A 27,756-nucleotide genomic window follows, 5' to 3' on the forward strand; every position below is an offset into this window, starting at 1 on the left:
CTTATGGTTTTGGGTGCAATTGTAAATGGGATTGACTCCTTAATTTCTCTTTTTTCAGTCTCATTGTTAGTGTATAGAAATGCCACTGATTTTTGTGCATTAATTTTATATCCTACCACTTTGCTGAATTCCTGTGTGAGTTCTAGCAATCTTGGGGTGGAGTCTTTTGGGTTTTACACATAAAGTATCATGTCATCTGCAAAGAGTGAGAATTTGACTTCTTCTCTGCCAATTCAGGTGCCTTTTATTACTTTTTGTTGTTCGATTGCTGAGGCTAGGACTTCTAGTACTACATTGAACAGTAGGACATCACTGCCGTGTTATTTCTAGTAATTACTATTTCTAGTAATATAAAACCACCAGAAATCAATAATATAATTTAATAATTTTTCAAATAAAATTTAAAGAATCCAGAGTTGAAAAATGCAATCAACCAAGAGAAGATATATAAATGCTTCTAATGAATGTATTCCAAATCTCACTTAATAATTTTAAATATATGTTTAAATGGTAGGATTATTTTTATTAAAGTCAGTTGATGTACTCCAATTATGCAATAGAATACAGCAGAAATATGCATAATACATATTTGCCTTTTGATTTTAAATATGATTATATCAGAGATTTTTCAATAGGAAAAAGTGAAAGTCATACGTGCATCATAATTCATACAATTTACTGAAAGTTTACAGTTTATTCATATTTTTATCTAAATTTCATTTTACCAAGTGTCTCTAGCCTTTTCTTTGGAAAAGTTGTTTTTGTTTTGTTTTGGTTTGGTTTGGTTTGGTTTGGTTTGATGGGGAGAGGGGCAAAAGGAGAGGGAGAGAGAGAAATGTAAGAAAGCTCCATGCCCAGCATGGAGGCAAATGAGGGTCTCAACCTCATGAACCTGAGATCATGACTTGAGCTGAAATTAAGAGTCAGACACTTAAGTGACTGAGCTACACAGGCTCTCCCCTGGAAGAACTTTGCATCTCAATTCATAGTTTTATTTTTTAAAACTTTTATAAAGATTTTATTTATTTATTTATGAGAGACACACACACACAGAGAGAGAGAGAGAGAGAGAGAGAGAGAGAGAGAGAGGCAGAGACACAGGCAAGGGAGAAGCAGGCTCCATGCAGGGAGCCCGAAGTGGGACTCATCCTGGGTCTCCAGGATCACATACATCACACACACTCCAGATTGAAGGCAGCGCTAAACCACTGAGGACCTAGGCTGCCCCCAAAAAGTTTTATTTTTTAGAAAATTATAACCTGCCATCAGAATTTATAAAATAATTTATAAATTGATTTTTTGAAACAAAAAATCAATTTAATTCTCAGAAGAAACCAAATATAAAAGCATTGATAGGAGTTCTAATTTTTGACCAAGGATAGAGTACATTCTGCATTAGTAATTTGTCTAATTTACATGACCCTTGTAATGCTATGAATCTTGAGAGTCTCCTAAATGCTTGTGCACGCAAACCCATCACAAATACACAGATATCACTGAAGGATTTTGTTTTGGTTTGTTTGTTTTTTAGTGATGGTATTTTATATAAATACTTTTTAAAAATAATGAACTTATATGTGTAAAAATAAACTTGGTATCTCATAAGACTCACTAGATGTTTGGTATTATTATTTATGGTAATTACAGGAACTGCAGTGGAACGGCCAATGCCACTGATGTGAAATTACAAGTGACTATTTTCACATAAATGTGTTACCATTAGAATGTATATTTTAAGAATATATTTTATTTAATAAGCCCTACATAGCTAATAAATCAAACCTGATAATTCTCAAAGTATCCTTTAAAAAAAAGCAAAACTGCAGTCATTAGTAACTGGAGAAATGCGAATCAAAACCACAATGAGATACCATTGCACACTTATTAGAATGTCCAAAATGAAGATGACTGATTATACCAAGTGTTGGTAAAAATGTGAAGCAACTTGAACTCTCATACTCTGCTAGTTCAAATGCTTTGAAAAGGCAGTGTTGTTTTTGTTTTTAAACCCAAACAGCAGTTTCTGTCTTCTATTAAAATTTGATATATTTCAATCTAATATTTGCTTTTCATTATACTTTTTTTTTGTTTTGTTTTGTTTTTGTTGTTTTTGTTGTTTTTGTTTTTGTTTTTTTTTTGGTTTTTTTTTTTTTGCTTTTCATTATACTTTTACTTCCTCTTTTACTTGCTTTATTCTTTGGTCATATTTCAATGTATTGTTTTTCTTCTATTCTTTCTGTAAAGGATTTCTAACTTAATCCCACTGCATTCGGAAACATACTTTGTATATTTTTCAATTATTGAAAATTTACTGGACATTTTATAGCCCAGCATTTGTGACTATTCTATATGAAACTAGTGTCATTCTTACCTTCTATTTGATAACTTTTATTACTCTACTTACTCTGAAGGAGTAGTGTTGAAATCTAGAAATATAATTTTAATTAAATTTTAAATATAAATTTAATTAAATTTTTCATTTAATTATCAGGCTTTACTTTTGTTTTCTTTGAAGCTCTATTTATATGTATATTTGCATATATTCATTAGGAATTGCTATATGGGGCAGCCCTGATGGCTCAGCAGTCTAGCACCACCTTCAGCCGGGGGCATGATCCTGGAGACTCAGGAGACCCTGCAGGGAGCCTGCTTCTCCTTCTGCCTCTGTCTCTGTCAATCTCTCTTTCTCTGTCTCTCATGAATAAATAAATAAAATTTAATAAAAAAAAAAAGGAATTGCTATATGTACTTAATGAGTTAACCATTTTAGCATTATTAAATGATTATTTCTGGTAATAGTTTTGTTCTGAAGGCCAATTGTTGCAAATATATCCACTACATTTCTATGATATGTTTTCCATTTTTCCAACCTACATGCTACTTTATATTTGAATTGAATTTCTTTAAGACAACAAATAGTTGATATTGCTTTTTATCCATTCTAAAAAGCAAACTGTTATCATTTAATCAGCGAATTTAGACAAGTATTAGCCAATGGAACACTGATGTTGTAAATGTTCTGTGATATTATCATTTGAAATATGGCTAATATGACTAAGACACTGAATTTTTAATTTATAAATTAATTTAGATTTAGTCACAGATGTGTACTGGAAAGTTCACATTTAGACCATTTACTTTTAGCATAAATATTGATATGTTCAGACGTAATTGTGCCATCTTGCTATTTGTTTTTCATTTATCCAAAGTATTGTTACCTTTTTGCTCTTTTCCTAGGATCTTTTGAATTATTTGAACATATAGGTGGTATTCAATTTTGTTTTCATTATTAGTATTTTATCCCTAACATTTTGTTTCATTCTTGATTTCAGAAGTGCATCTTTAAATTATTACAAGTTTTCTTCATAATTATATTACTTCATATCTAATGTAAACAATTTATACTAGTATATTTTAATTTTCTTTGTTTCAAGCTTTGTGCAATTGCTGGCATGATTTTTTCTACATATTATAAACCTTATAACGTATTTGATTTTTTTCTTCTAAACAATAGCTATTTTGTTAGATCTTTAAATGAGAAATATTTATCTAATATTTATCCACATATTTATGTGGAAATAAATAGCCCCAGATAAAAATATGCGATCCAGGAGGGATCACTGAAACACAGTACATGAATTTGTGAGTAAATAAAACAATACTGACTGGTCATAACAAAATTACAAATCTTTCATACTTTAAAAGATAAATATAGCTAAAATGAATGACAATAGGAACACAAGCAAAAAGGGATAAGATGAAGTTTTGATTTTTTTAATATTTTTTTTTTTGAGAGAGAGAGTGGTGGGGAGGAACAGAGGGAAAAGGAGAGAGAAAAATCTAATGCAATCTCTACACTGAGCCCTGACAAGCTGCTTCATCTCATGACCCTGAGATCATGACCTGAGATGAAATCAAGAGTTGGATGCTTAATCAACTGAGCCATCTAGGCACCCCAAAATGAAGTTAAGTTTCTGAGTCTCTAGAAGTTTTGGTTAGTGGTACAATAATTTGATTAAGATGGTAACATGTAACATCTCAAAGAGTAAACAAAAATGTATAACCAATAAGTTAACAATAAGAAATACTCAAGGTTTTAAAAACTAGAGAAAAAATGCAACAAACAAGTAGAAAAGGGGGTATACAACATATAGATACTAACATATATAGAAAAATATAAAGGACAAACCAAACTATAACAATAATTATTTCAAATGTAACTTGATCAAACACTGCACATGAAATGATATTTTAGGCTACATAAAAATATTAAAATCAAACAATACTCTGCTTATAAGATATACATTCAAAAATAAGAAAACTGAAATTTTGAAAGAAAAAGAATGTTAAGAAAATCCATAAAAACATCTATACTGATAAATTTTAAGGCAAAAATATTGCTAACAATAATTCCTCATAATAAAGAGTTCAATCCATTAATAATATATCATGATGCTAAATCTGTATGTGGTAGATAGAAATTTCAAAATACATAAGGAAAAATGGCAAAACTAAAAGGAAAACTAATAAATTCTAAATTATTAAGAGATTATAACATGCCTTCCTTTTAGCTGATAGTAGACAAAATCTTATTAAAAATATAAACAAGGATATAAAAATATGAATAAGACAATTTACAAAATTGACCTAATGGTCATACATAGCACCAGATCCAAACACAAAAGGTATTGGGTCACAAAGATATTCTCACAAATTTAAATTTCTTAAGAAATCACAATCATGTTTTATCTGCAAACATGTAATTGTGCTATAAATTAGCAACAAAAATATCATTTGAAAATCCTTAGCTTCCTTGATACTAAATAATATGCTTCTAATTCCAGTAACTAGATAAATGTGAATCTTCTTCCACTGTGTTTTCTCTGAATTATATTTCTCTTTTTCTTTGCATGTATTATAACTTTTATTGTACTTCCGACACTGGGTAAATTTTGTAATGTCTCAGTCTCTGTCTCTCTTTCTGTCTCTCTCCAAATAGATAGATTCATACATACATACATACATATAGATAGATGATGATGATAGATAGATAGTACCTATACAGAAAGAGATGCACAGATATACAGATTTTTAAGGGAATACAAGTCTTTACTCATGTCTGAAATTAAGATGAAGAACTACTTATTCATATTCTTCCTAGAATTGAGTTAAACCAGGTCCCATTTTTAGTTAGACTGAGTTCCTCTATAATTAGTATAATCTATAAGATCCTTTGCTGCTTCTTCCACCTTGATTATGTCAATATTTAAGCCCAGAGGCAGTTAAATTGCTGTTTCAGAAATACTTAGTTAACATTTTGATTTAACTCTAGTAAGTCTCCAGAATCCAAATGCAAACATCATAAAAATGTATGAGGTAATGTGTTTTCTCTCTGTTCTCTAGCCCCCTCCTATTTTATGCTATTTTCTTGGGGGGGGGGGCGGGATTTTGTCAGGGGGATCGGGGCAATATATATATATATATATATATATATATATATATATATTTAATTTTATTATTATTATTTTTTGCTTTGGAGACTCATCCACATTCTAATTAATCCCCCAAGCCCATATATTTTTCAAAGGTTCTTTCCTTTGTCTCTCCACCTATGACTGGCTTGTTGCCATTTACCTGTGTCTACACCAAGTATTAAAGGTGCCATGGTTCACTGTAAGTTCCTTATGTGCACCACTTCCTTATGTGCTAGCCTATTATGAAGAGTTAGCTTTTTAAAAATTATTATTTCATGTGATTATTATGTTGTTGATGATGTTTTATAGAAGCAAAGGTTTTTTTTTATGTCCTGTATACTAAGAGTACATAAGCAATATTCTTCCAAATGAGTGATCAAAGAAGAAATCAAAATAGATGGTAAGAGACAAATTGAACAGAAAAATCATCAATAGATGGCCTATCAACATTTGTCTAATACCGACAGAAACAACGTTTAGAGCAAAAATTTTAGCTTCACATGCATGCCTTAGAAAAGAAGACACTGAAACTCAATGATATTAGTCTCCACCCAAAGAATATAGAACTGCAGATCAAACCCAAGGAAAGGAGAAGAATAAATAATAAAAATAAAAGTAAAAATCTATAAAATAGAAAACAAATGTACAAATCCTATATTTATTGAGAAGATGGTTAAGGCACATATGGTATACTTATATGTCAATAGATTTAAAAATTTGGCTGAAATGTAAAATTTTAAAAATACAACTTAACAAAGGTGGAAGAAAAGGAAATTAAAATTCTGATGATTTAGTATCTTTAAACAGGTTCATTAGTTGGAATTAAAAATAGTGAGTACCTGTTCCACATTTTGATGGGAGAAACTGTAGTTATAGCCAGTTTTGCAATCCACTATAGATCTTTAGTTTCCCCCTCCATACAGCTTGTTAATTAAGCAAATACCTTGTGTGAAAAGAAGCTTATTTTGAAGAATTATCTCCTTCATGGCAGATCATTCTTTTCTCCCAAACTTTTTAAAATATCTCTAATACTCTATTCAAGAAGAATTTTCCTATCATCATCTACATTTCTATTTTTATAGAAAAAACAACCATATATTTGCACAAATTCATCAGTTCTTATAATTTTTAAATAATTAAAATAATTAAATCATATGATTGCTATATATTAATCATTTTGGTACCATCATACCTATCCTTGCATTAACATACTATTCTTTCAATTGATCAGTGTAGACTCCTGTAGGGTTACTAAAGATTAACCTACTAATAATGAAAAATAAATACTATGGGAACCAAATCAATTTATTTTACAAAGAGAATAGAGAATATCAGTAAATGCCTAAAATTAGCCTGAACAACTGGAAAGATAATATTATATTAACTGAGGTAGTATATAATGAGAGTAAAAACGGTTGGGGACTGAATAATGAGGGATGCTATTCTGAACATACCAAATTGAGATAGTAGACATCAAATGAAAATGTCATGTAAGATGTTGGTTATTTGAATTGTAACTTCAGATAGGATGTTTAGGCTGCAGACGTAATTTGATAGTATCACCTTACTGATGTTGTTTACAAGTATAAAATTTCATTAGATCCTAACAGAGTAGTGTATTCAGGAAGTAGAGATAGATTAAGAAAATCAAACCTGGGGGCATTACAATGCCTGACTTCAAGCTATATTACAAAGCTGTGATCATCAAGATAGCATGGTATTGGCACAAAAACAGACACATAGATCAATGGAACAGAGTAGAGAAACCAGAAATGAACCATCAACTCTATGGCCAACTAGTCTCCTACAAAGCAAGAAAGAATATCCAATGGAAAAAAAGATAGTCTCTTTAGTAAATGATACTGGGAAAATCGGACAGCCACATGCAGAAGAATGAAACTAGACCATTCTCTTACACCATACAAAGATAAACTCAAAATGGATAAAAGACCAAATGTGAAACAGAAATCCATCAAAAAAATTGTAGAGAAGATAGGCAGCAACCTCTTTGACATTGGCCACAGCAATTTCTTGCAAGAGGAGTCTCTAAAGGCAAAGGAAAAAAATAAAAAATGAACTATTGAGAATTCATCAAAATAAAAAACTCCTGCACAGTAAAAACAAAACAAAACAAAAACCCTAATGGGCAGCCCCAGTGGCACAGCAGTTTAGCACCACCTGCAGCCTGGGGTGTGATCCTGGAGACCCAGGATTGAGTCCCATGTCGGGCTCCCTGCAAGGAGCCTGCTTCTCCCTCTTCCTGTGTCTCTGCCTCTCTCTCACTCTCTCTGAATAAATAAATAAATAAATCTTTAAAACAAACAAAAAACCTAAAAGGCAATCTACAGAATGGGAGAAGATATTTGCAAATGACATATCAGATACAGGGCCAGTATCCAAGGTCTATAAAGAGCATATCAAACTTAACACCCTAAAAAAACAAAAATCCAATCAAGAAATGGGCAGAAGACATGAACAGACATTTATCCAAAGACACACAAATGGCCAGCAGACACATGAAAAAATGCTCAACATCATTTGTCATCAGGGAAATATAAATCAAAACAAAAATGAGATACCACTTTATACCAGTGAGAATGGCTAAAATTAACAAGTCAGGAAATGACAGATGTTGGAGAGGTTGTAGATAAAGGGGATTGAGTCCTCTTACACTGTTGGTGGGAGTGCAAACTGGTATAGCCACTCTGGAAAACAGTGTGCAGGTTACTCAAGAAATAGAAAATAGAGCTACCCTATGACCCAGCAATTGCACTACTGGGTATTTAACCCAAAGATACAAATGCAGTGAAATGCTGGGACACCTGCACTCCAATGTTCATAGCAATGTTCACAGTAGCCAAACTGTGGAAGGAGCCAAGATGTCCTTTAAGAGATTAGTGGATAAAAATGTAGTATAGATATGTAATGGAATATGACTGAGCCATCAGAAAGGATGGATACCTATCATTTATATCAACATGGATAGAATTGGAGGGTATTGTGCTAAGTAGAATAAGTCAGTCAGAGAAAGATAATTACATATGATCTCACTATATAAGCGGAATATAGGAAATAGTGCAGATGACCATAAGCGAAGGGAGGGAAAACCGAATGGGAAAAAAATCAAAGAGACAAACCATGAGAGACTCTTAACTCTGGGAAATAAACTGAGCGTTGCTGAGGGGGAGTTGGTTGGAGGAATGGGGTAACTGAATGATAGATATCAAGGAAGGCATGTGATGTGATGAGCCCTGGGTGTTAATCACAACTGATGAATTATGAAAAGTACATCTGAAACTAATAATGTAATATATATTGGCTAATTGAATTTCAATTAAGAAAAGAAGTAGATGAAATAGCCCATGGATCATCCATTAAATGATCATAGATAAAAGGAAAACAAGCAAAGGAAAAAGAAGCAGCCAGCGAGGTAAAAAGAAAACCAGCTGCATGCAGGTTTTTTATAAAATAAATGAAGAAATGGTTCAAAGAAGAGGCAGTAACCAGTTGTTTCACATGTGCTAATAGCCCAGTAGGTTATGCCCTCTTTAACATGGAACATATATCAATACAAAAGAAATTAAAGTATTTAAGCAGTGCTTTAAAATTATTTGTAGATTTTACATCTTGATATCTCATATGTTTTGGTGTTACATATATTTTTATCAACAATATTTTTTACTAAAGATTCCAAATCTTGTTTTACTTCTTCTAAAGTACATCGTAAAATACTAAAAAGAGATCTATAAATTTGTTGACTCATTCTATTTCACTGACCAGAAAACACATCTTTGGCCCTGAATATTCTAAATCAGTATTCTAAATCAGGATATCCCAAGTCCTCATTAAGGATAAAGGAGTTTATCTTTTAATACATAAAAGCATATATATTACACATCGTAAAAATATTTACACATAGTTCCATACAGTCGCACGAAGATACACATATTACCCAAATGATAAAATGTAGAGAAAACCTAGAGAGAAAGGGAAGGGATAAAAGAAGAGAGAGAAAAATGAAGAAACATAAGCAGAGCAAGTGTGAGAATAAGAATAAACAAAACACAAGAGACTATACTGCATGAAAAGATGACCTGAGAAAGTTACATAGCTACATTGAGTCCTGAACAAATGTTTTCATGAAGCAATAAATGACAATTTACCTGGAGTCTTTTTAGGCCAATGAGTCTTTAATCTTCACTTTTACACCATATTAATTTGACAAACTTAATTTACCAACCTAGTGAAAGAATCAACTTTATACTCTCAGTTATATTACAGACTTTAGTTCATTTGGTATTAAGTACAAATTTGCAATTCCTTAAAAAAAAAAAAAAACGTATCAGTGATGAATAAAGGAGAAAAATAGCTCTAGTTCCTTCTGTTCTTATTTTTGTTTGTTTGGTTTATATTCATTATTCCTCCGACTCCACTTCCATAGGATTTCTGTATTTGGAGATTCAGATTATGTGTTGGTTTGTAGAAATCGACATCATAATGATGTTTGAATTTATCTAACTGGAGTCTTCCCAGGGCCTGTAATTTAAAGCTAGTAGTTCGTAGGTGATTACTGCTTAAATGTCCAAAGGAATCACAATGGAAAGGATATCTTTTTGTTGTGCTGGATAAAATAACTCAACTGGAGTGTCATTCTGTTAATTGTACTTAAGGAGTGGTTTATGTACTCATAATTCATTGTACTGCTTCATAAATTTAATTCAAATGTCTGAACAGAAGAAAATCAAAAGTTCCATATCAGGGATATTGATTGAGAATGAGTGAAGCTTTCTTGGCGAAAGCAAGTCCCCTAACACTAGATGTCTAGATCTTTGAATGCATCTTTAAGTTTTTTTCTTTCTTTCTTTCTTTCTTTCTTTCTTTCTTTCTTTCTTTCTTTCTCTTTCTTTTCTTCTTTCTTTTTTATCCCCAAGAGCATAGCAAACTGACCCAAAGAAAGGCTTTGCTGGCAGTGCCTTCAGGGCTAAGCATTCCTTTTCACCGGTCAATCTTTCCAAACAAAAGGCTGAAATCACAGTGACAAAGTGAGATTGGGCAAAATCATACCTTTGCTAAGTCTGTTTGGCTTGTATTCATGTTTACTAAGGATAGATATCATGTTAGCATACACAAAGTAAAACCTACAATACCCGCTCCAGTTATTTTTTTAAGATTTATTTGTTTGTTTGTTTGTTTATTTATTTGAGAGACAGAGAGAGAGAAAGAGACAGAAAGCACAAGTGAGAGGAGGAACAGAGAGGGAGAAGGAGATAATCTCAAGCAGACTCCATGCTGATAGCCAGATGTGGGGCCTGATCTTACAACCCTGAGATCATGAACTGAGCAGAAATAAAAAATGAGATGCTTAACTGACTGAACCAGCCAAGGGCCCATGCTCTGGGGTAATTTTATCCCATTTGATTTCCAGAAAAACATGTAGTAGATTACGGATTTTTAGAAGTCTTTGCATCATCTGATTAAATGTATCTTTAAAAAGAAAAAAAAAAGATTTATTTATTTATGGGAAGCCTGGGTGGCCAAATGGTTAAGCATCTGCCTTCAGCTCAGGGTGTGATCCTAGAGTCCCAGGATCGAGTCCTCCATTGGGCTCCCTGCATGGAGCCTGCTTCTCCCTCTGCCTATGTCTCTGACCCTCTCTCCCATTCTCTCTCTCTCTCTCTCTCTCTCTGTCTCCTTCATAAATAAATTAAAAAATATATTAAAAAATTTTATTTAAAAAAATTATTTATTTATTTATTTATTTGAGAGAGAGAGAGAGCATGGGCGGGGGCGGAGGGAAAGGGAGAGAGAGAATCATGAGCAGACTTCCTGCTGAGCATGGAGCCTGATGCAGGGCTCAATCTCATGACCCATGACATCATGACCTGAGCTGAAATAAAAACATCAGAGGCTTAACGGGCAAGCCACTGAAGCACCCCAGGTTAAATTTCTCTTGAAAAGCAAATAAGCAGTATGTAGATTAACAATATTTAAACTCATTCAGACTGTATAAAAACCATTCGCAGAGGAAAGAACAAAAATGAGGAAAAAGAAAGACATGGGTTTTGATTCAGGTTCTGTTATAAATGAATTTAAATAAATACAAACTTGGTTATGTGATTTGCTAAATTAAAGGATCATTTAGCTCTTACAGCTATGTCTTCAATTATTCACATTTCAGTTACCTTTATTTTTCTTATTTTAAAATAATGTACATTTATTGCAAAAAATTATAAACTACATATAAATACAAAGACCTCAAAAAATGTATTTTTTCTAAGTATGTCTATGTGTATTTTCTTCTAAATTAAAGAGTTCTTAGCATACTGTTTTGCACATTTTTCCACTCAAAGTAAGTTATATATATTGATATTTATATGTTCATTTGTAATGACTGCAGAATATTTGCTCTGGCACAAATTCAATGGATCTTTCATGTTGAACATTGAAATCGTTTATATTTTTTAATTAATTTTTTAAACTTTTTAACTATGATATCAAAATTTCAGTTAACATTATAGGGAAAAATTTTTAAGAAATCTTATTTATTTTAACTGATTTAATAAAAGTGGAATTCCAGGTAAGTGATTGTGTAATTTTTATTGAGTTTTTAAACATGTATGTAGTTTCCCCAATAAGAAACACAGTACTTATTTTGTACTCACAGTTGCTTTGATGAATATTTCTTCCCTTAGTTTGATAATATGAGGCATTAATGCAGTTTTCTTAGTCATATAGGATATGAAATATTCAATTTTGCATTTTCTTTAAGTAATATAAGTATTTAATAGATTTTTATTAGGCTAGGCTACTGTAAGAAGGTCTGAAGTTCTTGTGATGTCTTCAGTGTCAAATTATAAATAAAATCCAGAATCATCTGAAAAACTTTTAGTCTCATGGAAGTGTGTTTGCCTATAAAAATGGAAATTCGCAGAAGATAAAATTTCTGGAGACAAATATCTCTGTCTTTGGGCTAATGCCAGTGTTGAAGAAGATACACAGAAAAATGAGATATTATAACTTAAAAAGGTATTTCCTCTACTCAGAATCTTTTTAGTCATCCTCCTATTCTAGTATGACATCATTTTAATTTCTCACATAAATGTCAAAAAGTCACACCTGCTTCTCTTTTATATATTACCTCAAATATTGTGATAATAATGTCCTAACAATGATTTAAAGATATTTTCCCAAATTATTTTCCAGAATGCTCTAAAATTGTATGTTCTCATCAGCAGAGTACAGGAGTGGCCATCCTCCAAAACTTTTGCCAACACTGTATATTCAAATATCTGTTAAATTAGGAATTCCCTTATATATTTACACTTTTAAGAATCTACCCCTCAAAAAAATGCTGCTTATGTAAATAAATGTAGACTTCTTAAACATAGAACAGATATTTCCATAGAGTTTAATCTATAGCCAAATCATTTTCCTGTTTCATTAAAATTCTGTTACTAATATACTTCAGGTAAGGCTGACAAACAAGATACTACCTCTGTGTTAAATATCAGTCCTGCACATCCCTGTGCAGAAAACTTCCCATTAAGGTGTGAAATAGAGGCAGAAATGCCCAATTGTTAACATACTAACAGCACGTAGTTTTAGTAATGCAAATATATGTTACGGTAAATAGAATACACATCCTCTAGCTTATTATCATTGCAGCTATTAATTTGCTTATAAATAATTCCAAGTAGGATTTAACACAGCCTAGGAGAAAACTTTCAGAGTAATAAGTGAAAAAATGGGAAAAGTAGGCTGCTTCATTTGACCGCATAGAAATCAATAATTTCTCAAAATCTATAACAACATGAAACAAACATATAAAGGGCCCACCTTTGAATTATATAAAGCTATTTTACAAATTATTAAGAAAAATTCAAACCCTTCCAAAAAAGAATAAAGAAAAAAAATAGTAGAATAGCCATTTTTACTAAAATTGTCATTCAAAGTGACAAAGAGAAATGGATCTAGACCATTGCTGTGGCAATTTAAATTGCTACCACAATTCTTGTATTAAAACTATCAGTTATAAATTTTGGCCAAAGATGTTATGTACAGGAATATAGACTAATGACTAACAAAATATGTGCTGAAACAATGTGCTGTTACAAACTCTGAGAATTGCTACCTTTTTCTGTTCTGAGAAAAATTTGTGAAATGAAGCATTCTTCAAAAGAACTTTCTACTAAGAAAATAATTCAGGCCATAAATGAAAAGAATTTCAGGTCAAAAAATAGTATTCCTGGAATTGCCTGTATCAACTTGATTGTCAATTTTAGATCATTAAGCACTGTTTCAGTGAATCTACAATGCTTACTTACATATCAGTTATCTGAAACCCTTTCTTGATCCTCCTATCATAACTGTTTCTTTCCAGTAGAATTTTCATTTACTTGCAATTTTTCAACCCATTCAGTCTTTAGATAATAATATAATGCTTGGTCATTTGCTTTTAAATGTAGTTCTTAAAGTGTTTTTTAGGGGAAAACATCTTGGGACAAAAATTAAATCTCTAAATTGAGGTTTAGAGTATGTTTTCTTTCTTTTATGAATATAAAGGAAATTTTCTTTAACAGTCTGGTACAAAAAAAAAAAAAAACAGAGGAATTCCTCAAGTGCCTTCTTTTGGTTTGATACTTTTATGCTTTCCTTCTTAGTCAAATTAACTAGGATACTAAAAATGAATGGATATATGCCTTTAAATTAAAGGTAATCTGAATTGCATCAGCTAAATGAAACAAATGAACTCAGAGTACTAACTTTCCATTTTTGTATATATAAAAATCATATAAAAATGTCATAAAAATGCAGGTTCTCAATCTCCACTTCAGAAATACTGAACCAATAAACTTATGATTATATTAGCCTGGTAATCAGAATTTTTTAGAAGCTCCCATGTCTTACTGGTGTCAGGGAACATTAATGTCCTGTTCCCCTCAAGATCCTCCAGCTGGACTAAGAATCAAAGTGACATAAGATAGAGAAACTATCTTATGGAAAAAGATAACTGGAGAAAATTAAATTTAATGGTGTACATACCAGGAATCCACACACACATGGAAATTCCAAAGACAGGCAAAATGTGGTACATATGTCATTCTGAACTAAGGAGAAGGGGGTAAGTGGGGCTTCAAAGGGAAGGAATGCAATTCAGAGGAAGATGAAAAACGTAACACATTTGGTAAGCAAATGTTTGCTATGCCACTCAGAAATAATGGGACATAGACGATTTTGGTCAAAGTGGCCTTGCTAGGTTCCTTCCTGTCTAAACATACCTAGCTCATGGTATGATGTATTTATGGTGATAGTTCTCTTCCTAGAGGATGTCATCTGTCTATATTATTTTTTGGCAATTGTCAGCAAGATAAAAAGCTTCTGAATTTGCTGGGTTTTGATGTTTTTCTAACTCGAAATAATCTTCAAGCCAAAGTGGCCCATCTTAAGGCTACCTACACATGGCCCTTCCCTGGTGAAGTTAGGACTTTATTTTGAGAAAAGTTGATGTAGGAAATTACTGATATTATCTTTATGCTTTATGGGAGTATTGGAAATAAATATTGTGCATAAGTAAAAATGAATATATTGCTCACAGCAGCCTTTGGCACTTACTGAACGAGCTATCAGATAATGTAGATTCCTATTTTACTTGTGTTGATAATCACTATTGTCTGCCTGGCACCAAAAAACACAAATATCATAACTTTATTGTTAACTGTTAGTTTTATTAACATATCCAAGATATCTGATGGAAGTAAAATGCTGATTGTCATATGCTTTTTACCCATCTGTTTGAGTATTGACTAATTTCTGTATATACAGGGTGGCATCCTGTGGAAGAAAAACACAATAAAAAACTTCAATAAACCTGACTAATGGAAACGTATTTTACAAAACATTTATTTATAAATGATCTTTTGCCTACAATCACAATTCATAAGATACAAGGTAAGAAAGTGTTCTCTCTTAATTCCTTATTAGAAAGAAATACAGAACTAAGAATGAAACTTCCAAGGAGTCACCATACCTTCAGGAACACTATGTCATTTCACTGTACTCCCTTTTCACTAATCCATTCCTTTGAAAGGAGAAGCCTTTCATTCCAAGCAAAAAAAAAAAAAAAAAACAAAGGATGCTACTTTGCATTCAATTGTTCTTTGCTGCCCTTCCTTGGTAGTTGCCCTGTCTCTCTAACCTTACAGCTCATTTTTATTTCCTTTTCATAGTTCTCTTCTTATTGAAAAAAAAAATTAAGAAGACAAGTCAGAATTAATAGACTATCTAATAATAACACCAACTAGACAGTAGTGTAAGAAGACCCCAATTCAGAACATCATTTAATCAAGGACAAGACTTCCCTGTGTATCTTGACCTCATTCTGCCTATAGTCTACTCTTGTTAGCCAAGATTCTTAGATCTGGCAAAGAGAATAAAACATTAAAAAAAAAAAAAAAAAGGCAGCTAGTCTCTTTTCTAGGATCAACTGTTCTATAAAGCTGCTTTTCTTATGCCCAGATGTCAGACCTTGCCAAACTCCCTGGACTGTCTGTCTCTTACTGCACTTGTGCTGCCTGTCAGATTGCTTTCATTTAATAGGACACCTGGTCAGTGTTGTCCTTTTCCAGAAATATGCAGAGAAAGGGAAGCATTGACTTCTTGTTGAAACCATGAGAATGAAAATAGACCTTCTGTAAAACTCCTGAAAATGTTTTTAAAATGAAATCACAAGAAAATATAAAGCTAATGTATTAAATAATGCATCTATAAGTAATTAGAAGTATATTGTACAAAGTCCACATGAAGTAGGGAAGCTTTTAAAGGGACACTATTCCAGAAGGGCTGCATCTCTGCTCTTTTTCTACTGGGTCCCATGTATTCATGTTCCATAGTTTGCCTCTGAATAAGCCAAAGAAGCTATGTTCCCACTGTGAGGGGGATGGAGAGAAGTTAATCAAACTCTGAGCTTTGTCCTAGGTCCCTAACACCTGATAACTCCTAAGAGAGAAATCCCAAAGCTGTTCCAGGACATTAGTGTCAAACAAATCTCAGCTGATGCTAGTATAATACCCTGCCTTTGGTAATTTATGGACTACCCCTCATTGTTCACCTGACACTCACCTTTGATTGGACCCTACCGTGGATTCCTGAAGGAACACATACCTTAGACCCTTTTCCAATATAAACCCCTAACCAACCGCAAGCAACAATGAGACTCATTCTTTTCTCCTTTCTGAGTCTCTGCCTGCTATTCTCTGTCACTCAGCGTTATTCAATAAACTGTTTTCACTTTCTCTGGCTCAAGTTTGACTTCCATCCTGCGTGAAGCCAAAGACCCTCTTGGCTGGTTCCATGAGACCCACCCCATGGTTCTTGGACCCAGCCTAGCTGCATCAAAAACATAATCATTCTCTCTTATTCCATAGGAAAGAAGAGATGTTCAAGAAGTTAAAAAAAAATCCTAGAGATAAGCACTAGAAGAAATTTTCTATGTGTAAATTCTCCTCAATCTACTGGCAATTTCTCTTTTCAGGTCAAAAAGAGTATTCATTACTTTGAAGTAATTCAAGTTCAGATTGCAAATACTTCAATTAAGTCTAATACTCACTGCTTCTGATCTCTCCTACTCACTGGTTTTTTAAAGAGCTTACTAAGACAGGGAACAAAGGATAGGAGAAAATCTGCACTGAGTCACCTACCTAATTCAGGGGTTAGGCATAACTCATTCTACTTATATTCACTTGGTTTTTTAAAAAATAAATTTCCTGCTAGATTCCATTTAAACATGAATTCCTCTGTTAAAATCTTTGAAAATCTGTATTTAATCAAAAATCTTAATCAGATTTTATTTATACCCACAGGGATTATTTTTAACTAGGAAATTAAATATTGGGATCCCTGGGTGGCGCAGCGGTTTGGCGCCTGCCTTTGGCCCAGGGCACGATCCTGGAGACCCGGGATCGAATCCCACATCAGGCTCCCGGTGCATGGAGCCTGCTTCTCCCTCTGCCTGTGTCTCTGCCTCTCTCTCTCTCTGTGACTATTAAGGCCCCACATCAGTAAACCAGGATTTAATACCTAACCTAACTATAGTTTTCAACTTCCTCAAGAATGTAACCTTTAACCAGCCAAGCTGGAATTTCCTAGTCCACTCTAGAAAGCAATCCCCTGAGAGACCTTTTCCCCCCTTAGGAGAGTAACCTTGCCTAAACAATGGATTCCTAGCAAATAAATTTGTCTTCTTTTTTAATGCCCTCTCTCTGCCTTTAAATATCTTTCCTATTTGAGGAGGAGTTAGGATGGAGGAGTTGTAGGGGGACCCTGGGCTTTCCTCATCCCTGGAACACACACAGATCTACATCAAATCATGTCAAAGAACTAGGAAATCAATCCGAGGATTAAGAAAACAATTTGCACAATTAGAATAAGAGAATGTGACAGATAAAAGGTTCAGAGCCATGAATTGGGGGAGAGAAAAGCCACGGTGCCAAAGAGAGGTGAAATCCTTTTCCCTGAGAGAAGTCAGGGGGAGCCGGAGAGAGTGGGTGAGAAAGAGATGTAGGGTTCTTGCAAGATGCTATGGTGTGGGGGTTCCCTGGGTGGAACAGGGAGAGAATGTTCCCTTTCCTGGAGTACATTTGGAAGAGGGTATATTGCCTCTCCAAGGACGAAAAGACCTGCTGGGCAGCACTGAGTGGCTGTTCAACAGCAGGGACGAAAGGTGCACACAGAGGGCCGGATAACCCGGTGGCAGCTTTTTGCTGTGCTTCAACATAGACTCCATCCAGGCACCCACACAGACATAAACTACTTTCCTGCGACAGAACCACGGCGGGGGCAGGGCTGTGAGTCTCTCCTCCAGAGGAGAGGAGTAGGTCCTTGCAGTGTCCTTTAAGATTTGTTGTTTTGACTCCCAGCTGCTGGACAAAGAGAAAACACAGGAGAACAGTGGCACTGGGCATGCCAATGGCCTGGCACACACATGTTGAGGGCAGGCATCTGACAAAAGCCTGGGACATAGAAAGGAGATTATTTGTTTTGCTGTGAGGGACTTCTGAATAGTGGTGACCACAATTTCCTCTCGCTGGGGAGGACTGTGCAGGGTGATGCCATCTTCCACCCCCCTACCCACCAGTACGGTGGGAGTTGAGAATAAAACACAGCATCTCCAATGGAGGCTGGAGTCACTTACATCAAACCCTGGCCCCCTGTGCCTGGCGGGGCATCTTTACAAGGGCAGGTGTGACTGTAAGCCAGCACAGTAGGACTCTTCCTCAGAAGACCCACACAGGCCCTCTGCATGCAGCAAGGCTACTGATCATAGAATGCTCTAAAGTGTCAGCTTCAGTTCTGGTGAAAATAGGACCAGGCATTTTTTTTTCATTATTTATCTTTATTTTATTATTTTATTTATTTTTTATTTTTTCTTGGAAATTAGGCTTATGGTTCCTTTGTTTCTCTGTTTGCTTTTCCGTTCCTTTTACTTTTCTCTCTTTCTTGGATCAGGCCTTTTTTTTTTTTTTTTTTCAGACTTAACAAAACAAATCGAAGCACACATATTTAAAGGTTCAAACATTCCCCACTATAAGTAGGAGGAACTCTGCAGAGGACTGACCCATGGGAAAGAGCAGCCAAAACACAATGGCAGAGGGCACACAGCATACACCAGAAACAACACTTCCTGAGGCACCAGGCACTAGACAGTGTAAGACACCTTCTTAATATAGTATTACTCTCAGGAGTAGGAAACGTAACAAGCTTTCATAACAAACTCTATGAAACTTCAAGTCAAACACAAGAAAAAATTGGATAGACCGCAAATACATGGAGGTTAAAGAACATTCTACTAAAGAATGAATGGGTTAATCAGGAAATTAAAGAAGAAATTTTTAAAAATACATGCAAGCAAATGAAAACGAAAACATGACAGTCCAAAACCTTTGGAATGCAGCAAAGGCAGTCAGAAGAAGAAAGTATATAGCAATAGAGGACTCCCTCAAAGACAAAGGCAAGTTTCAAATACACAACCTAACCTTCCACCTAATGAAGGTGGAAAAAGAATAGCAAATAAACCCTAAAACCAGAAGAAGGGAAATAATTAAGATTAGAGGAGAAAACAATGATAGAGGAAAAAACAAACAAACAAAAAAACCAGTAGAACAACAAAAATAGGAGCTGGTTCATTGAAAGAATTAACAAAACTGATAAAACCCTAGACAGATTTATCAAAAATAAAAGAAAAAGGATGCAAATAAATAAAATCACAATTGAAAAAGGAGAGATCACAACCATAGAAATACAATTATAAGAGAATATTAATTATATGCCAACAAATGGGGTAATCTGGAAGAAATGGATAAATTCCTAAAACACATAAACTTCCACAACTGAGTCAGGAAGAAACAGAAAATTTGAACAACCCAAACCAGTAAAGAAATTGAACCAATAATTAAAAATCTCCCAAAAAACAAGAATTCAGGGCTAGATGGCTTCCCAAGGTAATTCTACCAAACACTGAAGGAAGAATTGATATCTATTTTTTCTGAAGCTGGTCCCAAAAATAAAAATGGAAGGAAAACCTGCAAACTCATTCCATGAGGCCAGCATTATCTTGATTCCAAAACTAGACAGAGACCCCACTATAAAGGAGAATTACAGACCAGTATCCTTGATGAACTTGCAATTAAAAATTCTCAACTACATACTAGCTAATCAAATCAAACAGTACATTAAAAAGATTATTCACCACAATCAAGTAGGATTTATTTCTGGGCTTCAAGCGTTGTTCAATATCCTTAAGTCAATCAACATAATATACCACATTAATAAAAGAAAGGATAGGAACCATATGACATCTTTACTGTTACACAAAAAAAGCATTTGTCAAAATACCTCATTCTTTCTTGAATCCTCAAGAAAGTAGGGATAGAGGGAACATAGCTCAGCATCATAAAGGCCATATAAGAAAGACACACAGCTGATGATATCTTCAATGGGGAAAATTTGAGAGCTTTTCCCCTAAGATCAGGAACATGGCAGAGATGTCCACTCTCACCACTGTCATTCATCATAGTACTGGAAGTCCTAGTTTCAGCAATCAGATAGCAAAAAGAATTAAAAGGCATCCAAACTGGCAAGGAAGAAATCAAACTTACACACTTCACAGACATGATAATTGATACATAAATCAATCCAGCAAAGTCGCAGGATATAAAATCAATGTACAAAAATTGATTGCATTCCTATACACCAATAATGAAGCAGCAGAGAGAGAAATCATGGAATCAATCCCATTTACAACTGCACTAAAAACGATAAGATACCTAGGAATAAATCCAACCAAAACAGTAAGAGATCTGTACTCTGAAAACTATAGAACACTTATGAAAGAAATTGAAGAAGATAAAAGGAATATAGAAATATTCCATGCTCATGGACTGGAAGGACAAATATTGTTAAAATGTCTGTACTACCCAGAGCAATCTACACATTCAATGCAATTCCTATTAAAATACGACCAGCAATTTTCACAAAGCTAGAACAAACAATTCTAAAATTTGTATTGAATCAGAAAAGACCCTGAATAGACAAAGTAACATTGAAAAAGCAAAGCAAAGCAGGAGGCACCATGATCCTAGACATCAAACTCTATTACAACGCTGTAATCATCAAGACAGGATGGTACTAGCACAAAAATAGACACATAGATCAATGGAACAGAATAGAGAACCCAGAAATGGACCCTCAACTATATGGTCAACTTATCTTCAACAAAGCAGGAAAGAATATCCAATGGAAAAAAGTCTCTTCAACTAATGTTGTTGGGAAAACTGAACAGCAACATGCAGACGAATGAAAGTGGATGAGTTTCTTGCACAATAAACAAAATAAATTCAAAATGTGTGAAAGACCTAAATATAAGACTAGAAACAATCAAAATTCCAGAAGAGAAAACAAGCAGCAACCTCTTTGACCTCAGAGACAGCAACTTTTTACTAGGCACTTCTCCAGAGTCAGTGGAAACAAAAGCCAGAATGAACTATTGGGATCTCATCAAGATAAAACCTTCCGCACAGTGATGGGAACAATCACCAAAACTAAAAAGCAAACTTCCAAATGGGAGAAGATATTCTCAAATGACATATCTGATAAATGGTTAGTATCCAAAATTTATGAAGAGCTTATTAAACTCCCTTGCCAGATGCCTCCCAACCCCACTAGAAGCAGCTCTCTCACCCTGAGGAAATTGTAATGGTCTTTCCTGAAGCAGTTGCTAAGCAAGACAATGTTGATGTTCCCCAGGACACACTCCCAGTACCATTCTTTGCTTCTAGACCTTTAACTAACCTCAAGTCCCAAGGGTTAGGTACAAAGCATGACCCATGAGGAGGTGTGCTATAGTCTAAAAGAACTACTTGAATTTTATAATTTATACAGATAAAATTCTGGGGAACATGTATAGAAATGGGCATTAAGAGTATAGAATAATGAATCCGGCCAAATTTATTGGTATGGGCCCTCTAAGGAGAAATTCTGCATTTGTGTTGTTAGGTCAGAGTTAAGAAGATATCCAACAGTTTAGTTGGTTGACTAAAATATGGGTCAAAAGGTGGCCCATCATAAACAAATTAGAAATATTGGACCTGCCTTGGTTTAACACAGAGGAAAGAATTCAAAGGCTTAAAGAGGTTGAGTGCTAGAGTGGATTTGTCAATTAAGACCTATTCACTCATACTGGGAGGGGTATACTCTCCACCACTTTTATAAGAAAAATCATTTGTGAAGGTAGTCCTTGCATCACTGAAGAAGTCTATGTTCACTCTTCTCTGTAGGCCAGACCTCACAGTGGGGACAGCAGTCATGAATTGGGACGCCTGAACAGAATTAGAGTACTTGGATCCTCAGGTAGCCGTGGCCAAGTGACAGCACTCAAGCAAGGTGGGTGAAATAACGAACAGCAGAGTCAAAAAAAGCAATTAGAACAACCAACTCACACAGACCTGAGGCACTGAGGAGTTGATCATAGTGTTCCCAGTGTGTAACATATAAGAAGAATGCTAAATTCTTGCTTGACCTATGTAAGCAGAAAAGGTCTAAGTCAGGAAAACAAGTCTAACCTGAATCAGCAAAACAGTCATGGCTCCTCAATTCTCAGACTTGAGCCAGTTTATAGACTCAGAATCCCTTGAGTGAAGGGGAGGCTGGGTTCCTTTGGGGAAGGATGTTGGTATACTGTGAAAAACACATACTGTTAATCTTCCTCTTGTCCTTCCCTAAAGGGATCTATAGCCTTTACCAGGGTAATAGTACATTTGGGCAAAGGAAATAAGTTGATTTTCAGGAATGACAGGACACTGACCATAACTGACACAACTCCTGGAGACCCAAAACATCACTGTGATTCACCAGTCAGAGTAGGAGTTTATTTATTTATTTTTTATTTTATTTTATTTATTTTTTATTTTTTTTCAGAGTAGGGGTTTAGAAGTCAAATGGCCAATGGAGTTTTAGCTTATGTCATCTCACAGGGGGCTCTGTGCTTCTTCAAACACTTCTTATGGTTATTTCCTCAGTTCAGGCATGCATGATAGAAACATAAATTCAGAACCTGAAAGAATCCCTTTATGGGCTCCTTCACCTGTGATGAGGACAATTAATGGTAGGAAAGGCCAAGTAGAGGCCACTAAAGGTGACTCTACCCAGGAAAATAGTAGGCTAAATGTGATATTGCTTCTTGGAGAGATTGTGCCATAATCAAGGACTTGAAAGAAGCAGAGATGGTGGTTTCCTTTATATCCCCTTAAATTCACCAACTTGATTTTCTTTTGCAAATATCATACTAAAAAAACAAATTCAGTAGATGTAGTATAATCTGGAATAAACACAGTAAAAAAAATAACTTGGAAGACAATGCTGTAGAATTTATTCAGAATAAATGTGTTAAGAAGACAACTAAATTGGAGTGACTTCTATTAAGGCCCGACATCAGTAAACCAAGATTTAATACCAAACCTACCTACAGTTTCAACCGTCTCAAGAATATAACCTTTAACCAATCAAATTGGAATTTTCTGGTCAACATTCAGAGGCAAACTCTGGATGACATTCTCCCCTTAGAAGAGTAATCTTGCCTAACCAATGCATTTCTTGTAAGAATGAATGAAATAAAAAAGATACAGAGACATAAAAAACAGATACATTATAACAAGTTTATCATTATCATCTAATACCAGAATAAATTGCCAAAAGGCCAACTGATAAAATGACCACTCATTTGGCCAATTGTCTCATGTGCCAATAATGTAAAATGTATTACTGCAGGTTACCTGACACACAATGATGAATGCCATATACGAGAAGAGAATGAAAAGTAAATATCTGCTTATAAGATAATTTTTAGAGGTTTATATAAGTATATTTTGGAGCTAGGCAATTTTAGTTTCAACAAATACTATGATTAAGAGTTACAAGTAAATATATAGTCAGTTAAGCAAGGTATTAAAAATGTTGGTTTTATTAAAAATGTTACTTCTAAGTTTTTTTCAATTGCATTTCAATTCATGTGAGGTATAAACTATTGTGGGTCAGGATTTATGTGATTCTAACTTATACACACATAAAAAGTTAATAATATTCAATAATAATCCTTATTGTGAAACACTAATGTTAAAATACTATTTTTCTTGTAACAGATTCCTAAGACACTTGCATTATTTATTTCTAAACAGTATTACTACATTGGGAAAATATATTACAAATAAAACCTATCCCAGCACTATTTAAATTATCTTTATGATCAGTCAATTCTTGTATTTAAATTAGTTTGAAAGACCAATTTCTTGAACATAAAACTCTCCTCCATTTTAATAATGTTTTAGTGAGATTTATTTTTATTTTTTAGAGAAAAAAAATCAAATTGCTCTGGTTAATATGCAATGATTGCAAAATACACAGGAAAACAAGAGTGTAGGGAACAATTTCAGCATGTAGCCAGGCCTGAGGATTGTGATAAAGTTGATTCCTCACATTTTAGGAATGCAGCAATAGGATGAGGTCCTATTTTAGTGCTAGAAGATTCTACCTTTTTGCTCTCTACTGTCTAGCTTTAGCTGTGACTTCTAGTGCATTATTCTTTTGATTGACAGTCCTCTCTTTTCATGTTTTGCTTCCAAATGTTGCTTTTATTTGGTTATCGCTGTTTATCTTAGATTCCAGGTCCCCAAAAGAGATTATTTAATTGGGTTAAGTTTTCAGGGAAAGGTAGATTTCACGACAGAGCTTCTAGGCCAGGTGTCTTACAAATGGCTATTGTTAGGTGAAGTGCTGAACCCTGGTCTGATCAGTTATGATCTTCACACAGTGATGTGCGACACCTTAGAAAGATGATCTAGGTGGGTCAGAACCACTTAGACTTTCCTGAAAAAGCCAGAATAATGCAAGCACCTTGAAGAGCTTCTCTAATACAAGCAGGATGTTTAGCTATACCAATGTCTAACCTATTGTGTATGTATTAGTAAGACTATTTTTCAGTATCCTACTCACATCAGATCCAGAAAAAGAAATCTAAGAATTGAGAAGAGCAACTGGACATAGTGACCTTCAATAAAAGTAATAGAAGAAGGCTTTGAAAACTTTCCAAGATCAGCGTGTGATTTTTTTTTTTTAATATATATGAAGAACTGGGCAGCCTGGTGGCTCAGCGGTTTAGCACCACCTTCAGCTCAGGGTGTGATCCTGGAAACCTGGGATCAAGTCCCACATCCCTCCCTCTGCCTGCCTCACTGTCTCTCTCTCTCTCTGTGTGTGTGTGTGTATCTCTCATGAATAAATAAATAAAATCTTTAAAAGTATATATATACATTATATATATATATATATATATATATATATATATATATATATATATATATTGTGAAGAACAAAGTTATACTAGAATGAGTGACATGATTCTTACAAGCAAGCACACACTATGGCTTCAGGCAAAAATTAACTCTCATGGGAAGAATTACATGGATTTTTAAATATTTCTCAGACACTAAGAGAAAAAGATAGCAATCTGAAAAACCGACAGTTGAGAATCATTTCAAAGCCTGTTATTCTTGTTTCTACTCCAGAGTCTTAAATTTTTCTCCTCCTTTGTATCTGAAACGGTATAGAATATTAGGAAGGGGGCAGGCTTAGTTCTAACTAATAATACTGTGAAAGGTGAAAACATTCATGTGACTGAAGAGGAGACACAGGACTGGCTGAATTGAGGATGCAGGAATAATGGGCCAAATACAATAGAACAGAGGGAATTCTAGGAAGGAGGACTGATTTTAAAGGATGGAAGATAATGAGGAAAAAGAGACAACATGATCAAGAATGAACATGTAGTACAGTCATAATCTGAATTTGCAATTGGTGATTTCTTGTGTTTTTACCTGGTCATTAAGTGATTTTCACATCATCCCTTGACTGCACGGCTTGAATTTGGTATTGGAAATATTTAATAAAGATGCTTAAATGTTCAATTTCCCCCATGCCATGTTTGTATCTTCCAGTGACCATAGAGAAGGAAATATTTCTCTCTTATTCCAGGTAATGGTTTGTAATAAAGATAACTTTTTTTTGGGGGGGGGAGGTAATATATTATGGGAGACCCACCAAATAAACATGGCTCAAGAAAGAAAAAGAATGGCAGTGCAGCTTCACCTTTCCATAACTGATGAGCCGATAGAAAAAGAGTCTATTGCACAGGTTCCATGAGCACAGAGAGATATAAATGAAATTAGGAATGCAACTTAAAAAAAAAATACATATGAAGAAAGCATGTTCTTTTAACTTTTACTTGTAGAAGGTACACATCTTCCTATATTGCCTATATTTTATTTTCTATATTTTATATTATGATTATAATATAATCATATATATTATAATCTATATTATGATTATAAAACCTCTTATCTTAGCTACCCTGATGCATCCTAATCATACACTCAAAGAAATACGCCATTTGGAAATTATAAAATCTAATTTCATTGCAACTGAAGCTTGCAATCCAGGCAGTGTCTGAAATGACTTAAAACATGTAACAACTGTTGGGGTGCTTGGATGGTTCAGCTGGTTGGGTGTCTGACTCTTGGTTTTAGTTCAAGTCATCTCTCTGTCTCTCAAATAAATAAATAAATCTTTAAAAAATGTAACAACTTTAGCTTTATATTCTATCATGTATTCCTTATTTCTTTAAGGTCCTTAATTATACTCCTAAAACAAATGTTTCCCCCCCCCTTTGGATTTAAGTATTAGAAAGTTCTGTATATTGAGTATATGTCTTATAGGAAATGCCAGCATTACCATAAGGGATTGAAAATCATGTTCCCAAGTGAAACCATAGCAAATAAATTCTGTGCCCATGTAGCCCTTGAGCACATGAAAGGGAATGTATGATTAATATACTCCCTCAGCATATACATTTGTCTGTAAGATGTACACAGACCTTTTTTAAAACAATGAGGAGCACCTGAGTGGCTCAGAGAGTTGAGAATCTCCCTCTCCCTCCCCCCTCCCCATACTTGTGCATTCTCTCTCTCTCAGATAAAAAAAATCTTTTTTAAAAATTATAAAATAAAACAATGATGAAACATATTTGGATTAATAAATACATGTGAAAAAGACTTTTTAAATATGAAATAAGGAAATGTTTTTATATTGAGACAAAAGGAAGATATACCATTATTTGGTGTTATAGGTGATTAAAATATGTTAATACATATACACATATACATTATATATATCTCATATACATTATATATATTCTCTCCATATACTATATATGTATATATCTTCTATATACATTATATATTCACCTTTATGCCTTAAATTTCTAAATAGCTAAAAATAGGAAAAAAGAAATCATTCATAGCCATCTGCAGCCATTATTGGTAACACAATCTGAAAGTTTAAATATGAAACCTTGTTGCTTTTCTGTCCCAGATCCCTAGGATTCAGTGTTTTAGAAGAGCTAATGTAGTGATCATAGACACTAAACCCAGAACCAAGGAAATTGAGCCTTAAAATCTGGTTTGGTTTTAAGCTGAGGCACCATTCCTCAATAATGCACCATTTGCTCTATGGGAGAAAATAGCAGGAAAAAATGTGTCTTTTAGGCCATAAATGCTAGGCATAATAGTCAAAACGTTTCACAGTTTTTCCACACTTAACAATGTTTATTACTACTAGAGCAACCCAATACACTATATATAAAATAAGAATACACTTCTCTATTATAGCAGTCAGTTTTGAT

Source organism: Vulpes lagopus, chromosome 23 (genome assembly GCF_018345385.1).
Source record: "Vulpes lagopus strain Blue_001 chromosome 23, ASM1834538v1, whole genome shotgun sequence".
In the NCBI taxonomy this organism is placed as follows: Eukaryota; Metazoa; Chordata; class Mammalia; order Carnivora; family Canidae; genus Vulpes; species Vulpes lagopus.